The following is a 20,284-nucleotide window of genomic DNA, read 5'->3' on the forward strand; positions in this document are numbered from 1 at the left end:
GACTCTTGAGAGTCCCTTGGACTGCAAGGAGATCAAACCAGTCAATCCTGAAGGAAATCAGTCCTGAATGTTCATTGGAAGGACTGATGCTGAAGCTGAAGCTCCAATATTTTGGCCTACTTCTCACCTAGTGAGAAAAAAATGACTCATTTGAAAAGGACACTGCTGCTGGGAAAGTTTGAAGGCAGGAGGAGAAGGGGACGACTGAGGATGAGTTGGTTGGATGGCATCACCAACTCAATGCACATGAGTTTGAGCAAGCTCAAGGAGTTGATGATGGACAGGTAAGCCTGGTATACTTCAGTCCATGGGGTCGCAAAGAGGAAGACATGACTGAATGGCTGAACTGAACTAAACTGAACTGACCCATGATTATCTGAAAAGCAAACATCATTATTAGGTATACATTTTTTTCTTCCTCAGAATCATCTATAGATGCTATAGTCTGAGAAAAATTACTTTTTTTCATAATATAATAATTGAGTTTTAGATGTTCATAAGATTTAATAGTCTACCTAGTTCTTGAAAGAAACTGCTCTCTTATTATGATGAATATAAGATGACTTATTTTATATGGTGTCAATTTGAGTTATTTAGATAAAATCTAAGTTGCTCTGAAATTTATGCTCAGGTCAATAAATCACTTGAGATAATGGAGGAGCTTGGTAACTGTTTTCTACTCAACTAAAGAGAATAGGTCAAGGACCAAGTATGACTAAAAACAACATTCCCACCAAGGCAAACAATGAAGCTCATGAGTTAACTTTTGTGGGAAATGATAAAACACCAGAAGAATGATGTCAATCATTGGAAATTCCCAAATCAGAGCAAAGTCCTCAAAAGATCTTAAACTATTCTTTGGAGTTGTTTGGCATCCTTCCATAAATTCATATATTCTCATCAAGAGTTCATCTTTATCACTTCTTCTAGGTTTTAAATAGTAATGAATCACTTAGAATATGTTCCTTGGACAGATTACACACAGTACTTCCAAAATATTAAAAGTCCTTTGATCACTGATACTTGAATTCTAAATGCCCTTTTTGGCAAAAACTTTAAAGTTCCAATCCTCAAATAACACTCTAAAGGGGTGACTTTTGTTTTGTTTTTACAGAAAACAAGCCCCTCACATGATTCTTCTTTTACCCAGAATTTCTTGGCCTTATCATACTAGAAGTCTCAAATTTGGAAAAAAAATCATAAATATTGTACAGATACAATACAAAACTGGAAAAAGTATAAGTAGTGGCATATAAGGCATATAAGTATATAATGGCATATAAGTAGCTACTCAATGACACAGAAACAAATTTTTCTCCCCAACAAATGAACCAGTGAGTTACCAAAATTCTCAAAGCCATTAAAATCAAGGCAATTGCCCAATCCTTCATCAAAGATGATAACATGCAGACTGCTAAAGGCATAGAACAAAACCCTTACCAGGAGATTTCAATGTTTCCCCCCAGTGAGTTTATCTACAGATGACCACAAAAATTTTACCCATCTCTTAGACTTCAAGTTCTTTAAGTACAAAGACCTATCAGTATTATGTCTCCCTGGATCCTCACGGCTCGGTGGTAGAGAACCCGCCTGCCAACGCAGGAGATGTGAGTTTGATCTCTGGATTGGGAAGATCCCCTGAGAATAAAATGGCAACCCACTTCAGTTTTCTTGCCTGGGAAACCTATGGACAGAGGAGCCTGGTGGGTGACCATTCATGGGGTCACAAAGGGTCAGACTTGACTCATCAACTAAACCACAACAACAAACATCAGGCACAGAGCCTGGCAAGTTGCAAATGCCAGTTTAAAACTGCTTAACTAAATGGAAATTCTTAAATTCCTCAAAAGCCAGATCCAATCTTATTACTCCTACGCACACTGAAAGTCCTTCAGTGGCTTCCCATCGCTCTGAGAATAAAGACTGACATTCACCACAGAGTTTGCAAGGACTTGCTGGTTTAGCACCCACCCACTTCTCCAGGTGTGTCTCATATGAAACTCCTACCATACTGTTGGTGCTAATCTAGATTCTTTCAGTACCTTGTAGACACCAGTATCCTTCCCCCAGACTAAAAACATATACATTATCTGATGATTTCTAAAATACTTCAAATATACATGTATGGAGTATCAAGAATTATAGAACAGGCTCTAATTCTCCAACCCAGATTAAACAGGCATTACCATGTTTCCAGAGTCATCTTTAGCTCTTAAAAAAAAAAAAAAAAGACATAGTTAATGATCTCTCTTCACTCAGAGGTCTGCCTAGAATGGTCTTCCCTTATCACCTAATCTGAAATGGCGTCCTTCCCTAACCTTTCCATTTCTTGTTTGCTTTATTTTTCATAGCAGTTATCACTATCTTGGAGAAGGAAATGGCAACCCACTCCAGTACTCTTGCCTGGAAAATTCCATGGACTGAGGAGCCTGGTAGGCTATAGTCCATGGGGTCGCAAAGAGTTGGACATGACTTAGCGACTTCACTTTCACTTTCACTTTATTACTACCTAATACACATGATATCGGTTTCCATGGTGGCTCAGTGATAAAGAACCCACCTGTCGATGCAGGAGATGCAAGTACGATCCGTGGGTCAGGAGGATCTCCTGAAGAAGGGAAAGCCAACCCACTCCGGTATCCTTGCCTGGGAAATCCCATGGACAGAGGAGTCTGGCAGGCTACAGTCCATGGGGTCACAAGAGTCAGACACAACTTAGTGAATAAACAATAACAGCAAGTAAATATTTATTTACTAAAATGTTTATTTATCTTCTCCTTTTTAGAATGTGAGCTAAATAAATACTTCTTGTAGCCAAAGTTCTATCCAACATATTTCATCTCCCCTCCATGCCACCTCAGATATCAGTAAAAGTCTGAAGTCAGCATGTGTGTTTTCTAAGAATGTATATGTTCATAACAAAGATACTGTATAGCTCTCTTCTCTTTCTTTTTGCCTACCTAACATTTATCCTCCAAATAACAGATGTGTCACTTCCTCAGACAGGCTTCCCCCATCAGCCTGTTTATTCCTTTGCACTACATCTTCTCAGCAGTTTGGACAGTGAACATTTTACTTTTATTTCTGTGTATTTGAATAACCTTCCCCTCTCTGCCACTAACTGGCAAACTCTCTGAGGTGGGATCAATTCTTTGTTTTTATTTATCATCCCTGGCATGTAGTAAGTGTTCAGAAAACACTAGGAATGAACTGGGCTATACCATCACTCAGAGGAAGTGATTCCTATCGGTACTCTCACACATGAAAACACAACTTGTTAAGGCCAGGAATCAGTCTGTTTCCTTGGGCACATTTTCCTTCTCCATTTTCCTACACATGAGGTTGGTTTGCCTGGTTAACTCAAAACAAGGATAAAAAGGGAACTATTTCTATTCATCTTACAGATATTTTTCCCTGCAATTTTATGACACTTTTGGAGAGCCTCCCATTCATTTCTGTGAATTGGCTAGTGTACATATTGTTTCATATTTTAAGACAAACAATTATATTTCAACACATTCCAAATCTAAGAGTCACCAGATTATATTCAGACACCAAAGAGAAAATTACTTTGTGCTATTTACTGATTTTCAGTGAATCAAGTGGAAATATTTCATATTGCTGTCTCATCATTTTCAAATCATTCCATGTAAAATATGAGATCCAATTCACCTAAGTTCCAGTTCAAAAGTTCATGTATTATTGGAACAAATTACACACCTTTGTATTCTGAAACTGAACCCTTTTCCCTCTGCCTCTTTCTTCTTACATTTTTTTCAAACAACACACACACACACATACCTTGACCAAAAATTCAGACTCAGATAATAAATACCTATGATAACATATAATCATTTATGTTTAGTTTTACAAAAAACATACAAGTAAAAATTCAAGAAAACCTAATTCTTTAACTGAGGACTCTAAAAATACATTGCTACAACCAAGTAGCTTTTAATTGAAAATTCCTCCATGCTATGCAGAGCACATATACCTACTTCATGGAAGGTACATTTATGCTTTCAGTTTATGAGTAAGAAGACTAGAAAAGCAGTGTGAATTATGTTATAAAAGTCTTACTATCAAAACACTTAGTAGATGTTCTGCATACATATGAAGGCAAAGCATATGTCTGTGATGAATAAATAGTACTCACACTGCACCAATAATCAAGTCAAGATGTATTCTTTTAAATATGGGCAAAGACAAATAAATACTATATATATATAAAACTTTGATGGATGATATGTGATAATAATTCATAACTAAAAACTACAGAATTTAGGTATTTAGAAGCAATTTCAGAAAAAAAAATTGTCTTCTCTGAAGTCATTAACTCAGTCATCATTTAAATATATACATTTATGTAAAATGTGTCTAGCATATCTGGCATTTAGACAAATGTCTAAAACTCTAATTCCTATAGCAACCTGACAACATGAATTAATTAGGTGAACTGGAGTGGACTATATCAGGCTAGACAGAATATGTCAAAAGTTGATGGATTTCGCTTTAAAGAAGGATGAAAACCTCTCCTACATATACCTACCTTGCTCCATTTACAGCAATACTTTTAAAATTAATTCAGCTTATATAGTGCTTGGCTATGTGTTGCAAAAATAATAAAACTGTGTTTTTTGTTTCAAGATACCTATCATCTAGTAAGTTAGACAAACACATAACTGGAAAATATGATAATCAAGTAAAATAGAAAAAAATAATAAAACTGTGTTTTTTGTTTCAAGATACCTATCATCTAGTAAGTTAGACAAACACATAACTGGAAAATATGATAATCAAGTAAAATAGAAGTAATGACAGACCTTAATAGAAAAATGCACAGGATATTACAGGACATGTATTAAAGTCATCATCTCCCATTGAAGTCAGGTTGAGGGTGTGGACTAGGTTGGCTCTACAAGGACAGGTAAGAATGAACTGGAATTGGAATTGACGAAAAGTTGGGGGTAAAGAGTAAGCCTCCAGACAAAGAGGTCAGCATAAGCAAAAGCCTGGAGAGAAGGAGCTGCATGCTGTAAAAGAAAAAAAAAAAAAAAAAGGCTGTCACTGAAGTGTTATTGATACATAATGCACACGTCAGTGAGTGGCTGGAAACGAAACTGCAGAATTTGACAGAGGCCAGGTTATGGATGAACTTATGTTGTACTGGGAACAGGAGGGTTATTCTAGTTTACATGGCAAGTGAATTTACTCTTAATGCCAAAGCTTTTATGATGGAACTGGTTGGCTTTGTTTTTTTCTGTTTTGAGAAAGATTCTGAACAAACATTAGGATTTTTTTATTTCGGATATTTTAGTTACTAAAATGTCCATAGTTGCAAAGGAGTCATGGATTTGGTGCTATATTTGCTATTCCTGTTATACACAATTGATATCTTTCAGTGTACATGCAGGGTAATATGTTAAGATGTTTATTTAATTGTATATTGCTCAGGCAAGAATTGGAATGGAGAAACAAATTAAGAGGGTTTTGTAACAGTTCAAAAGAGAGACGATGCGAGTCTTAAAACGAGAGGAATGGGAATACACGGGGAGAGGAAGAAAAGTTTCCATAAATGTTTACAAAGCTATACTAGGAAGAGTCAGATATGGGTGATGGTGTTTCAGGAGGAATGACAGATGACTTAAATTTCAGCTTGGAAAACTGGTTCATTCTGATGCCATCACCAAGGATACAAAGTGTAAGAGTAACAACAAATTTGAAGAGGAAATGCTGAGATACGGTTTTAAAATTTAAGACACGGTTACAGCCACCTAGGGAGAAGGCAATGGCACCCTACTCCAGTACTCTTGCTTGGAAAATCCCACGGACGGAGGAGCCTGGTGGGCTGCAGTCCATGGGGTCACTAAGAGTTGGACACGACTGAGCGACTTCACTTTCAATTTTCACTTTCATGCATTGGAGAAGGAAATGGCAACCCACTCCAGAATTACTGCCTGGAGAATCCCCGGGACAGAGGAGCCTGTTGGGCTGCCATCTATGGGGTCGTAGAGTCGGATGACTGACGTGACTTAGCAGCAGCAGCAGAGCCACCTAGAGGGCAATGAATATGTGACTCAAGGAAGAAGTCATTTTACTGGTGATAAAAAAAATGGGGAAACTCCCACTAGTAAGAGCTGAAACTAGGGGAATCAATTTGCTCACCTAGAAACACCACATAGACTGTAGGGAGAAGGAATTCCAGAATGATAGATGATAGTGTTCCTGGAGACAGAGAGGAGGAATGATGAGAGGTTAGAAGGAAAAGAACATGGAGAATCACATGAGTCAACAAAATTTCAAATAGGATAGTTGTTCAAGTCAAATGCATTGAGAAGTCCAACAAGATACGACTGAACTTGCAACTAAGACCTCATTGCTGCTGCTGCTGCGACTCCATAGACGGCAGCCCACCAGGCTCCCTGTCCCTGGGATTCTCCAGGCAAGAACACTGGAGTGGGTTGCCATTTCCTTCTCCAATGCATGAAAATAAAAAGTGAAAGTGAAGTTGCTCAGTCGTGTCTGACTCTTCGAGACCCCATGCACTGCAGCCTACCAGGCTCCTCTGTCCATGGGATTTTCCAGGCAAAGTACTGGAGTGAGGTGCCATTGCCTTCTCTGAACACCTCATTAGCAGCATTATAAAGGCAGAAATTATATTTTTAAATCACTGATAAAGTTTTTATTATGTCTACTGAAAGAATAAAAACAAGGATATGATTTCTTCTTTGTGTGTATAACATACAATTGAAGTATTAACTTGAAAATAACCCATTTCTATATTATTTTAAATATATAAAGGATGAATGACATTTTAATTAAAATATGTGTGAGCTTCAAGGTGCCTATATTCTAATGGTAGGCAATAAAGGCATTGTGCATTAATTTATTATTTATACCTTTTATTTCCTTCATTTTCATTGCCTGTGCAAATATTATTCTAAATTATATTTCTCAAAAAAGCATACAGGATCTATTAATCCATATTTCTTAGAAAAGGAATCTTTTAGACTAAATTAGTAGTTGGCAATATTATACACTATAAGAAATACTATTTTAAACATTATTTAAACATGGGCAAAAATATGTAGGGCTTTGCTTTTGTAAAACCATGAATCATAAGCAAAACTTGGGAAGAAACACAGGACAAGTTAAGTTAATCTACACCCAAAACTCATAGGGTAGCATGTCACTGTCCTAAAGGATGTAATCTCTTCATATTTTGTCCAGTGAGGAACTCTCCAAATACTAGGGACCCTCACAGTATGAATATGAGAAGAAAATTCAAGATCGGTGATTTCTAATTCAGAAAGTACACGGGGCTTACTCAGGAGTCTTTTCTGCCAAGGCTCCACTCCAGACCTATAGAAGCAGAACATCTAGGAATGGGTACAAGGCACATGCATTCCGCAAGATCCCCAGGGTGATGCTAATGGTCACATGGGGATAGGAATCACTGCCTTACGTGGGAGTGAGGATTGCTCAGCTCACAGATCAAGGCTCCATTCTTGATTTAGTCAAGTTCAATAAATGTCCTGATGGAGACACAATTACTCCTAAAGTTCCTTCATCCACCAGAAAATGCAATGTCACCTGTACTAGAAAATCTTCACCGTGGGCAACAGATTGATATGGGTTTTCCACTTCTCCCATTAGGATTTGAAAGGGATCCCAAGAGTGGCCTCTGCTAGGTTTTAGCTACTTTTTCTAAAATTTCAGTTTATGACTCTCTAAGTATTTCAGTTAAATCAATGTTAAAGGCTTGGTTGTTGTTGTTTAATCACTAAGTCATGTCAGATTCTTTGGCAACCCCCTGAACTGTAGCCCAGCAGGCTCCTCTGTCCATGGCATTTCCCAAGCAAGAGTGCTGGAGTGGGTAGTCATTCCCTTCTCCAGGGAATCTTCCTGACCCAGGGATGGAACTCACATCTCTTGCATTGGCAGGCAATTTCTTTACCATTCAGCTACTAGGGGAGCCCTAAACAGGTGGCAGATTCACACAAACACACACACAATTTTACAAATTGAACTTTAAGTGATTGAATTTTGTTAATTATTTGTTAATATTTGTTAATCAGCTGTTTAGATACATAATACAATCATACAAACTATACAAAAGTATACAGTAACACAATTTCAAAAAGAAGAATATTAGATATCACATGAATGATTTCATTTAAAATGGCTAAAATATGTAAATGATTTGTTAATTATGCCTATTTCTTAGCTACACTCTCCCTTCAAATAGAATGGAACACGAAATGAGTAGAGATAAATACAGTCAGCTGCATGCCCCCTCGCCTCTCCCTTCCATTCCCATTTACTCTCCTCACGTATTCCCAGGTACCCTTTTGCCTTCAGTTGTGGAGAGCTACTACTACACCCTTAGGAGTAGTGACTGGAAAAAATGTGTGTGAATGCACAGAGTAGGGCATATTTTCCTTTTTGATGAAGGAAAGCTATAGTTCTGGTCATCATAAATGAGGTAAACTGTTTAGAGTATATTATTACAGAGAAAGAGCAATTTTCTAGTATTTTGGTCCTTTTGATGATATGTTCTAAGATTTTCACAAATGTAATCACTATCAGTATCATTTTTACCATGTTTAATTCACAAACTGTTTAACCTTTTTTCCCACTGGTAAAGGAGAATGGGAAGTATTTATAATGTAGGCATCATTCAGAAATTACAGACAGGGTGCTTGGAGACTTAGTAAAGGGTAGATACTGCCTCATCCAGGGTGTCAGAGCACATCACTGGAGAAAGCAATGTTCCACTTTTTTGCTCTTGCTGTTTAGGCGCTAAATCGTGTCTGACTCTTTTGTGACCTCATGAACTGTAGTCTGCCAGGCTCCGCTTTTTTGGTTGTATGCAAATGGCAGAAATAGACAGCTGTGCAGCTTTTTTTGAAATACCCATCCGATTTCTGTTCCAGCATCCCACCCACACCCTCAAGAACTGTCACTCTCAGGAACCCAATGCCTTGACCTTATCTGTCCTTACACCTAAAATCATCTAAGTCATTAAATGATTCTTGTCTGGTGCTCTTGAACTAGACAATGATTCTGAGGACTTGGAAAACAGAAATCAGCAAAGACAAAAAACTGACAGGCTGAAGATATTTTATATTTCTTTGACCATAAAAGAGTTGAATGTACTTAAACGTGTATAATGTGTTCTCCGATGAAAGTAGAACAAAAAGAAGCTGTGACATTTCAGGAGGAACAATTTAGATTTTACATACTTGATCAAGATCAAGTGATCAAGTCTTGCAAATAGGTTTTTAACATCTATAAGCCCATTCTCAGTGGTTTTATCAATGGAACCATCCTTCTGTTTGCTTTGATTCCAGACTCTCTAGCTGTCTTTCAGTTTCTTAACATAACCTACTTACTCTCAGAGCAAACTTTTGAAAATGCAAATCACTCTTTCAGGTAGTCACTCACAACTAATTCATTTACCCTACAGATATTTACTAAACTTTGCTGTCCTCTGTATCTACAGGTGCTGCATCTATGGATTCAAGCAACTGCAGATTTCATAGGATGCTTATGACTGTCGGTTGCTTAAATCTACAAACGCCGAATCCTGCCAGGCAGAACATGCAGATACAGGAGTGAAAGAACTAAACATTCTTGGATTTTTATGCAGAACTTGCAGATACAGGGGTGACTAACGGACCTAAATTTTCATGGATTTTGGTATCTGGTGACTCTTGGAACCAATAACCCCATGTATACTAAGGGACGCCTCTACCTATTATATGACACGCACATTTCTAGGCATATTTTTACCTTAGTATAAAAAAGAAGCGCACCCCTGCCGTTACGGGCTTTTATTCTATGAAGAATGGTGGAATTACTCCAGGATTTCTCAACCTTGGCACAATGGCATTTTGATCTAGATAATTCTTTATTGTGGGGCCCATACATTGTGTTGTAGGATGTTAGATCCCGTGGCTTCTACCAATTGGAAGACAGAAAAATCCCCGAGTTGGGACAATTCAAAAATATCTCCAGACATTGGCAATGGTCTCCTAGGAGGGGCACAATCACTCTCAGTTGAGAAACACCAGGTCGTAGCAACTCTTACAGCTGTAATTTTATATTTATTGTAGTAATTATTAGAATACTATCTTTTCCCACAAGATGACACCTGGCCCATAGAACATACAGTATCTGCTTTTCTTCTCAACATATTTCTAGCATTTGGGTCAATGACTAGTAAACGTGAACATGCATGCTCAGTCACTTCAATCATGCCTGACTCTTTGTGACTCTATGGACTGTAACCCACAAGATTCCTCTGTCCATGGGCAAGAACACTGGAGTGAGTTGCCATGCCCTCCTCCAGGGGATCTTCCCGACCCAGGGATCGAACCTGCGTCTCCAGAGGCTCCTACATGGCAGGCAGATTATCACTGAGCCACTAAGGTAGCCCCAGCTAGTTGATAATAGGCACTAAATAAATAGCTGTTAAGAAACTGAATGATTGTGTGAATTCTCAAACAGCTCTCTTTTCTTAAATCTAAGTTAAACATTTCATTAGTTCTTTCTGCTTACCCTTCAGCATACTAATTACAATTTATTATAACTGCTGCTAAGTCGCTTCAGTCGTGTCCAACTCTGTGCGATCCCATAGATGGCAGCCCACCAGGCTTCCCGTCCCTGGGATTCTCCAGGAAAGAACACTGGAGTGGGTTGCCATTTCCTTCTCCAATGCATGAAAATGAAAAGTGAAAGGGAAGTCGCTCAGTTGTGTCCGACTCTTCACGACCCAATGGACTGCAGCCTACCAGTCTCCTCCGTCCATGGGATTTTCCAGGCAAGAGTACTGGAGTGGGTTGCCATTGCCTTCTCCAAGAGAGTGAGTTAGGACAGGGCAAATTAAGAACAACCCAATATTTTTCAATTCAGAGATGAATAACATTTCAAATCACTGTCTGGACCCAAATAGTTTAAGAAGATGTAAACCAATCAGTTTTGTAGATGAGATGATGTCCTGTTACCTAGGTTTTCTTGGGTGGCCAAAATTTCATTTGAAACTTAATCTACAGTGCATGATAACAGAATGCCAGTTTGGTCAAAATTAAAATTTTTTAGTCAAATTTATGTTTGTTTAGCTAATATTCCTGCCATGTAGCAATTTATTGAGGAATCAATAGTAAATTTTAAATATAAAAAGTTTTATTTTTATTTGTTTTTTCAATCTCTTCAACAGTCTTAGATTTTAAGAAATAACATGGTTTTGGAATCCATTGCTCAATAAACCATTAAAAAGCTTATGCATTACACTCTAATCATTAATTTATAAGTAACTTTATCATTATTTTGTCCACAATTATAGTTTTTCTAGTGAAAGACTATAATTACTTTAACATGACTTTACCTCTCTTCCAGCTACTGATTAAAATAATAAATGTGTATATCAGACAAAAATTTTTATCAGTTCTATGAGAGAAGAAAAGACTTAAGAAATAACACAATATCTGTCAACAAAAATGTGTTAAAAGGTAGAATTTAAAACATAATTGATTTTTTGAAGATTAGAAGAAAATTATCAGAGAACAAAGAAAATAATATAAGAACAATGACAACGTCTCAAATTGTGGGCTTCACTATTTTTAGAGCTTACTCATTTACTCCTTACAGAACCCTCACAATAATGGAAGGTAGATTTGGGAACAATTATTTTTTACATGTTGTTGCTGAGAAATCTGAGATTTATATGATATGAAACAGATTTCCAAGTTCACTGAGAGGGTAAGTGGGCTAACTTGAAGCAATTCACATCTGAAAATGTTGATTCCAACATAACATTTTATTAGACCTGCTGCTCACTCAACTAGATAATTATATAGATGGTAACAAAGAAAAATGGGAGGCTTAAGGGCTGTTAGATTCACATTCTATCCAAGTTTCAGCCTTAAGATGTTGTACTTTTTTTGGTATTTAGTTGTATTCTTTCTTCCTGAAATATAGCATTCAATGCCGTGACTAGTTTTGAAATTACTTAATAATGTTTGTTCTTAGCTATTACAAAATTTGACAAAAATCAATGATTCTATTCAAAAGTAACTCGTTTTGCACCAGAAATGCCTTTATAAAACTAAAATTCTTCTAACTTAAGGTCATACGTACAGGATAGTATTTGTATCATCTGAAGGAAGGGTGTTTTCATGTTATGATAGTAAAATTTACTGTAATCTATCCATTGCTCCAGTTTCATCCATTTTTTATTAAGTGATTATCTGCACAAATTGTTTCAACTTCTTTCATTGCCTGGGGCGGTGGTTTTCAACTTGAATATCCTCAGAATGCAACATAGGCAAGTTTATTTTGAGAGTTTTCTCCCATTAGAAAGTACTGCCTAGTTGCCTAGAAAAGACCCTGATGCTGGGAAAGATTGAAGGCAGGTGAAGGGGACAGCAGAAGATGAGGTGGTTGGACGGCATCACCAACTCAATGGACATCAGTTTGAGCAAGCTCCAGGAGATGATGAAGGACAGGGAAGCCTGGCCCACGGGGTCACAAATAGTCAGACATGACTGAGTGACCGAACAGCAACTGCCTGGTAACAAAGCCAGGACTTATGTAAGTTCCTGGTCTCTGAACTTCCAAAGAACTTTGTATACCCAATCACACATTTAGTATTCATATACATAAGACTTTATATTGGTCAACTTTTCAAGGATTTAGCTATTTCTCAACATAAAATATAAACCTCAAGTTCAGAAACCTTGTTACATTTCCTTTCATCATAAAAAGACAGTGCTAATGAATAAAGTTGGTGCTCAGTAAATATTTGTTAAGAAGATTGGCCAATTTAACCATAAACTGATTTAACCAAAAGGAGCTTAAACTATCCACACTTAAGATCAGAACCAGGATGAAAATGACCAAAGCATTGCATTGTTTGCTACGAGTGGGGTGCAATTTAGTTCAAATCACTAAAACAAACCTAATATAATCAGCTTAGTTTCAAATAGGTTGAAATCCAAGTAAGTATTTACCAAAACCTACTCCTTTAAGACATAGGAGAAACTTTGAGATGGAAAATGAGAGTTTGGGACTCTCACAACATTCAGTTCCCCCTGAATGTGCCTGGTAGCAACAATGGCAGGATGGAGTTCCATCCCGGGCAATTCTATTCAAGGAAAAGCTCCCCACTAATATTCCTTCAATAGCCTTTGCAAAAATTATGAGAAAAATGACGTTTGATTTTTTTCTCACCCTAAATTCAAGCAAATCACTTCTCTCTTTTTTCTCATTTATTTTTTGGGAAGGAAAATTAGGAGAAAGTGTTGACAGAAAATAACAAAAATTGGAAGTCAGGAAAAAATAAGTATTGTACCATTCTTTTAAGTTCTCACGTTCCTGTAACTGATTTACATGCATGCATGCATGTGCACACACAAAATATATTCATTCAGTAGGTACATATATATACCATTTATACATATTCAATAAACATTGTGATAATACTGCTTTGAATATTGTCTGAGTTATAGGCTAGAAAAGTGGAAACGTGTGAATTACTTAAAAGCATTTGAAGACTACAAAAGACTTTTTCATGATCTAATATCTAATATTCCAATATCTATATTGTCTCTAATAGTTGCAACACAGAAACATATTATGAAGAGTGTAAAATCCCCAAATTTTGTATTTATCACATGCTTAATATATGGTTATTTTCTCTCTATGTATTGGTTAAATTTTTACAAGAATTAGTTTTCATTCCAACAGTAATGGGAAGCAAAATGGGGAAAAATATATGACCAAAAACAAAGTTCTCTTGAAATTAAATACAGAGCCTAGATTAGCCAGTTAAGGGCAAATGCATATTTGTGTATGTGATTGCTCAGTCGCTTCAGTCGTGTCTGACTCTTTGTGATCCCATAGGTCCTCTCTCCATGGGATTTCACAGGCAAGAATGTTGGAGTGGATTGCCATTTCCTCCTCCAGGGGATCTTCCTGACCCAAGGATTGAATCCATGTCTCCTGTCCCCTATGGTTCCTGCAGGCAGATTATTTACTACTGAGACACCAGGAAAGTCCAATATATATATGTATGTGTGTGTATATATATACATATCTAATATAGAGAGACAGATAATATAGATATTTAAATATCTAGATGTGTTTTGCATTCTTAGAATAATAAGTTATAGAACTAGAATACATTGAATCAGCTACTTCTGGCTTTTTTTTTTTTTTTTGTATCCTAAAAGAAAATGAAAATAAAAGCATTACAAAACAGAACTCCCTAGAGGAGCCGTCATTGTTTATTTTGTTCATTCCCTTACTTTAGAAATGAAAAAACAGATTCAGACAACTTAACTGACTTCTTTTTGAAATCTGAAGTATAAATCACTTGTGGATTTCATTTCTAATGAGTGAGAAGTTCAGTTAGCAATTCTTTAAATAATGGTATTATTTACAGCATCCATTTCACCAAAAGGGATGTTCTTTGTCTATCTGGCAACTTGTTTTCCAGAGTCATAAGGTTTCACCTACCTTCATCCCTGTCTGTAGTTTCTGCTTTGCTGCTATGCCTATTTTTCAAAGACTTGCTCAAATGCTACTCTTTCTTAAGGATGTCTCCTTTGGTCATCCTAGCTGGAAGTGATCTTTACTTCCTCTGATCCACTAGAGCAATTACCACATTCTGTCTTGTAATTCAACATGGCTTAGTGGACTCTGGAGCTAAGAAGATAGGGGTTCGAATTTTGGTTTTGCTGCTTACCAGCAAACAAAATGTATGCTCAGTCGGCTTCTCTGAGTCATAGTTCTGGACAGTTTTACCTACCTTAACTGTATTTGTTTTTACCCCTCCTGCAATGTGGTAACCAAACATATTAATCAGCTAGATAACTTTAAGTCAATATGCCATATACACTTATTATATATTTACTAATTATTTTGAACGTGCCAAATCCCAACTAGACTTCTTCAAAATTTGAATGTGACATGGTCATTTGTATAACTGTATTTCTTATCTCCCTAACATTTAAATAATGTTAAATTTATTTAACATTAAATGTTAAAAAAAATTTAAATAATCTCCCTAAAATTTAAATAATTTTAAAAACAAGGACTATAGATGTTAGCATATATTATTTTATGCTGCATAGTGCTATAGTAAGTATTTGACAAATAGTTGAAGAATGAATGAGAAATCTAATTGATTGTTACTCTTATTGGTAAGTTGATGGGCAAGTTATCAGAAAGTGTTATAAACTGATTAATAGCTAATTATTCACTCTACATAAGAATGAACTATTTTGTTGCCAATGTAATCTATCTAAAAATGAAAAATAGATTTTTTCCCTAGATGTAATGAATATATATCTTTTCACCAAGAAATATACATTTGGTTCATTAATATATCACACAGGAAATTTTATTAAATGAAATTAAGCTTTTATTAAAATTTCTGCATGGATTGAATGGTTGACAATATAAATATAGCTGAGCCCTCTGCAAAAAATTTTCAATTGGAGAAAACATGATTTCTTCTTATTAAATACATCTATGATTTATTTTTCTCATATCAGCATATTATAACTCCTTCAATACCCCAAGCAATCAAATAACTATGGATAAATTACAAATGTCTGCCAAAGCATGGCACAATGCTTTGCATATCTAAATGCTTTAACACTCAAACCCTACAACTGTAAAGCAGTATAGTCAACATAAGCTGATTCATCTTTATTTTATTCTCTAAAAGGGTTAATGCTCAAAGAATCCTTTGTTTTATGGCAAGTGTAATGTGAGGACCCTCCAGTCCTGATTTATCATTGCTCCTTTTTTTTCTCTCTCTTTCTTTCCTTGTGTTATTTTTTAAGTGCTTGAGATCCACATTGGATAAAAAAGACATTTGAGGCTGAGAGCTGTGAAGGCTCAGGGTGGGAGGGAGAGGGCTATTTTGAATCTTGTGACAGTGAGGTTTCGTTCGCTAAGGAGCTCTCTGTGGGTTTCTGGCATTGTAAGTGTTTTGTCTGCTTGCAAGCAAGCAGCTGATGGATGGGGAAAATGTTCATTGATTTGTAGTGCCTGCACTGCAGCCAACCAGCACTAGAATGAGGTGGCACCATCATGAATCTCTCAACTATGCATATTTATATGCAGCTGCTGGGCTTCTAAACCTCCAGTGAATACAAAGTACTTGTGTGGCCACCAGTTCACACAATGCTGTACTGCCTCATGCTCTGATTTAACTACTGTATGGAAGAATAGACTTGGTGGGGAGGGCGGGCTCGGTGGGATATAGAAAGGAGAGGTAAGCGTGGAGAGAGAAAAGACTTCTGCACAATTCTTTTCTCTTAGATAGCCAACAGAACGAAATGAATGTGGGAACAAGTAAAGAACATTCTAATAGATGCTTTACGTGCTTGAATCTCCAGTTTTAAAATTGATTAATGGAAATGAAATCCTTTTAAAGATGGTGTTTTCAGTGAGCAAGGCTTTGGGACTACATGATAATGATGTGGTTAAAATATGCTGGCACTATTGAAATCATCATAGCACTGAGCGGCATGCATGAGAAAGTCCCTCCCTTGGGTGAACCACAGCTTCGTATAGAGAAATAGATGAGATGCTATACTTGGGTGGGGATAAGAGGGGTGAGGAGGGAAGGAGGAATAAAGATTCTTTAATAGCACTGGGAAGCAAACTTAAGTGAGGTGCAAATATGGGGTTATTAAAAAACACAGATGAAAGAGAATTCACTTTAGAATAGAAAATGGAGCAGGAGGGATGGTTTAGAAGCATGAAAGCTACAGGGCGAGGTCTGAGAGCTGAAGGCTTAGAAGGAAAAAAGCAGTATAATGTGAGCAGGAAAATAAAATTTAAGGGATAAAAGAAACAGAGAAAGGAATAGTCAAAGTGAGAATCCTCTCTTACAAAGAACGAATGATATGTATTTGAAAAGCGCACCCATATATTAAGAATTGTAGGTTCCGAATGGTTTTACAAAAATGTCGCTATTTTATTGGCCTGCAAAAGTTGAAGCACAGTAAAATTGTAAGGCTGAAGATTTTTAGTCTTTATCAGTAAATTTCAATTTCTCAGCACTGGAAAGAAAGAATTAGAGAGACAAGAGAGAAATGGGGAAATTGAAAATCATACAGAACTGACACCTACCATGAAATCATTCTCATTCTTAAAGTTCTGAAGGCTGAATTCAGGTAAATGCTATTGACAACAGTAGTCCCACAGAGCATCAGACAGTTCATTTTACTATATGATTAGAGCTCAGCTCCAATATAAGCTGTATCAAAGCAACATCAAATGAAAAGTCAAATTCAATATCTGGATACAGTTTGATTCCATTATCAAAAATAAGCTTCCTGCTTTTCCATGTAGAGTTAAAGCACTAATTCTGCCCAAATTGCAGCTGCTCTTTTGACGAGAACATAAAATGGCCTTCTTCCAAATAATTCTTTCCGAGTTTTCTAGGCAGGGTGTCAAACCTTATCTCCCACGGGCCTAGAGATAATGGATTGAATCTTGAAACTTACAGTGCCAAGGCATATTCAATGTTGGTATTATATTCTAGTATTTAGCCTTTATTAAATATGTCCAGATTCTTAAAACAATACACAAAACCTCAACTTTAATTAGAAGTTTCTCTCATCTGGCACAAAAACACCTACAATACAGTAATATTAGATTCTGGGCTAGCAATGTACTCCACCCAGTGGTGTGTCAGAGTAAAAATGTCTTTTATAAAGGCTAAATCTGACCTAATTTCCTTCTATTTTTCACTCCCAAGATTGGTAAAATGTTATATAAATATAGAAATGTAACATGAACTTTACTCTTCATAATGACAACATAGAAAGACATGTTACCTTTTTTTGAAAAGATGATTTTTTCCCAGTTTTTAAACTGAAAACAAGTAAAATCTTTACTGCAGCTCTCATAGAAGGATTATATATAATCAATATGTGTGTGTTTACATATTATAGTGATAAAAGTCACAGTAAAAGTAAAAAAAAAAAAAAAACACAATATGAGGTCATATAAGAGAGCATTAAATTGCTCTAATTTACACTGACAAATGATAAATGAGAAGCGATATCACCATTTTCCTGATAGTGAAACCAAATTTGAATGCTAAGCAAATAAACAAAAAAGACAAGTCAAACCACTGATGACTACTAGAACACATGGAGAATGGACTCTCCAGACTCACTCCACTACTGGTTCACTTGTCTAACTAGAACATCTTACCCGATGCTACTGAACTATCTAAAATTTTGTTCATTTGTGCCCTGTCCTAGTTGGCCAGAAAACAGAGGAAGTAAATGGAATCTTTCCTTTGTGATGTATCTCTATGATGAACAAAGATTTAGACATCAAAGATGTTATGGCTTGGATAAACAATGTTCTCAGATTAGGTCTCTTCCAGGAAATTACATTGAAAAAATTCTGGTGTTCATTCACTTCTTACAAAAACTGAGCAGAAATATTAAAAACTGAATTAGAATTTGGATGTCCAAATCTGAGTTGAAATTCTCCCCTATGAGAAATGGAGGCATATGAAAGCCTATGTTTTCATTTAGCAGATGAAGAGAATGTAGGAAAAAATGCTTCAGCTTATATGGCTACCCAACATTTTAGAGTTTGAACAAAAATTCAGATAATATTAATGAAATAAATATATGGCGGGAAGCAACTCTAGATTATGCCAAAAGACAATTTATTATTCTCACTTTAAATCTGTCATTAAACAGAAATGTCGGGTTGGATGAGCACAAGCTGGAATCAAGACTGCTGGGGGAAATATCAGTAACCTCAGATATGCAAATGCCACCACCCTTATGGCAGAAAGCAAAAAGGAACTAAAGAGCCTCTTGATGAAGGTGAAAGAAGAGACTGAAAAAGCTGGCTTAAAACTTAACATTCAAAAAACAAAGGTCATGGCATCTGGTCCCATCACTTCATGGCAAATAGAGGGGGAAACAGTGACAGACTTTATTTTCTTGGGCTCCAAAATCACTGCAGATGGTGACTGCAGCCATGAAATTAAAAGACGTTTGCTCCTTGGAAGGAAAGTTATGACCAACCTAGACAACCTATTAAAAAGCAGAGACATCACTTTACTGACAAAGGTCCATCAAGTCAAAGCTATGATTTTTCCAGAAGTCATGTATGGATGTGAGAGTCAGACCATAAAGAAAGCTGAGCAGCCAAGAATTACTGCTTTTGAGCTGTGGCATTGGAGAAGATTCTTGAGATTCCATTGGACTGCAAGGAAATCAAACTAGAAAATCCTAAAGGAAATCAGTCCTGAATATTCATTGGAAGGACTGATGCTGAAGCTGAAACTCCAATACTTTGGCCACCTGATGTGAAGAACTGATTCACTGGAAAAGACCTTGATCCTGGTAAAGACTGAAGGCAGGAGGAGAAGGGGATGACAGAGGATGAGATGATTGGATGGCATCACCAACACAATGGACATCAGTTCCAGCAAGTTCCATGAGTTAATGATGGACAGGGAAGCCTGGTGTGCTGCAGTCCATGGGTTGGCAAAGAGTCAGGCACAACTGAGTGATTGACATTAGGCAAATCATAATACTTTTGAATCAAAATTTCTTTACATATGAGAATGAAAGAAAGTCACTCAGTCATTTCTTACTCTTTGTGACCCCATGGACTGCAGCCCACCAGGCTTCTCAGTCCTTGGAATTCTCCAGGCAAGAATACTGGAGTGGCTTGCCATTCCCTTCCCCAGGGGATCTTCCTGACCCAGGGACTGAACCCAGGTAGCACTGTGGGCAGACTTTTACTGTCTGAGCCACCAAGGAAGCCTAAAGTACAAATTAAAAGTTCATATTAAAAACTCTCCCACTGAAATTAGCTCACATTGCCTAGGGAGAAGAGGATTAATAATTCCTAAATCTGTTTACATTATGAAGCTTCAGAGAACATAATGAAATCCATGAACATCTCCTTATAAAAATGTTCATATTCATAGGCTCATGATAATTTGCATATAATTTTAATATTTCAAGAATCTCAAGATATTCATACACTTAGATGGAGATTGTGAACTTCATGTAAAAAAGCTATGAATAATGATTTGTTAATTTGTATATCTCAAATAATAGACAAAATCACTTATTTTTGTCTTCATATCTCAAGCAAAGTATCTGTCCTAGAGCTGATACTCAATATATTTGGGGCATATAACTATTTTCTCAAATATTTTTCTAATTAAAGCTCTGAGCTAAGGACTTTAAATCACTTTGTGTCTGAACAACTTGAG

The sequence above is a fragment of the Bos mutus genome, chromosome 1, assembly GCF_027580195.1.
Source record: "Bos mutus isolate GX-2022 chromosome 1, NWIPB_WYAK_1.1, whole genome shotgun sequence".
In the NCBI taxonomy this organism is placed as follows: domain Eukaryota; kingdom Metazoa; phylum Chordata; class Mammalia; order Artiodactyla; family Bovidae; genus Bos; species Bos mutus.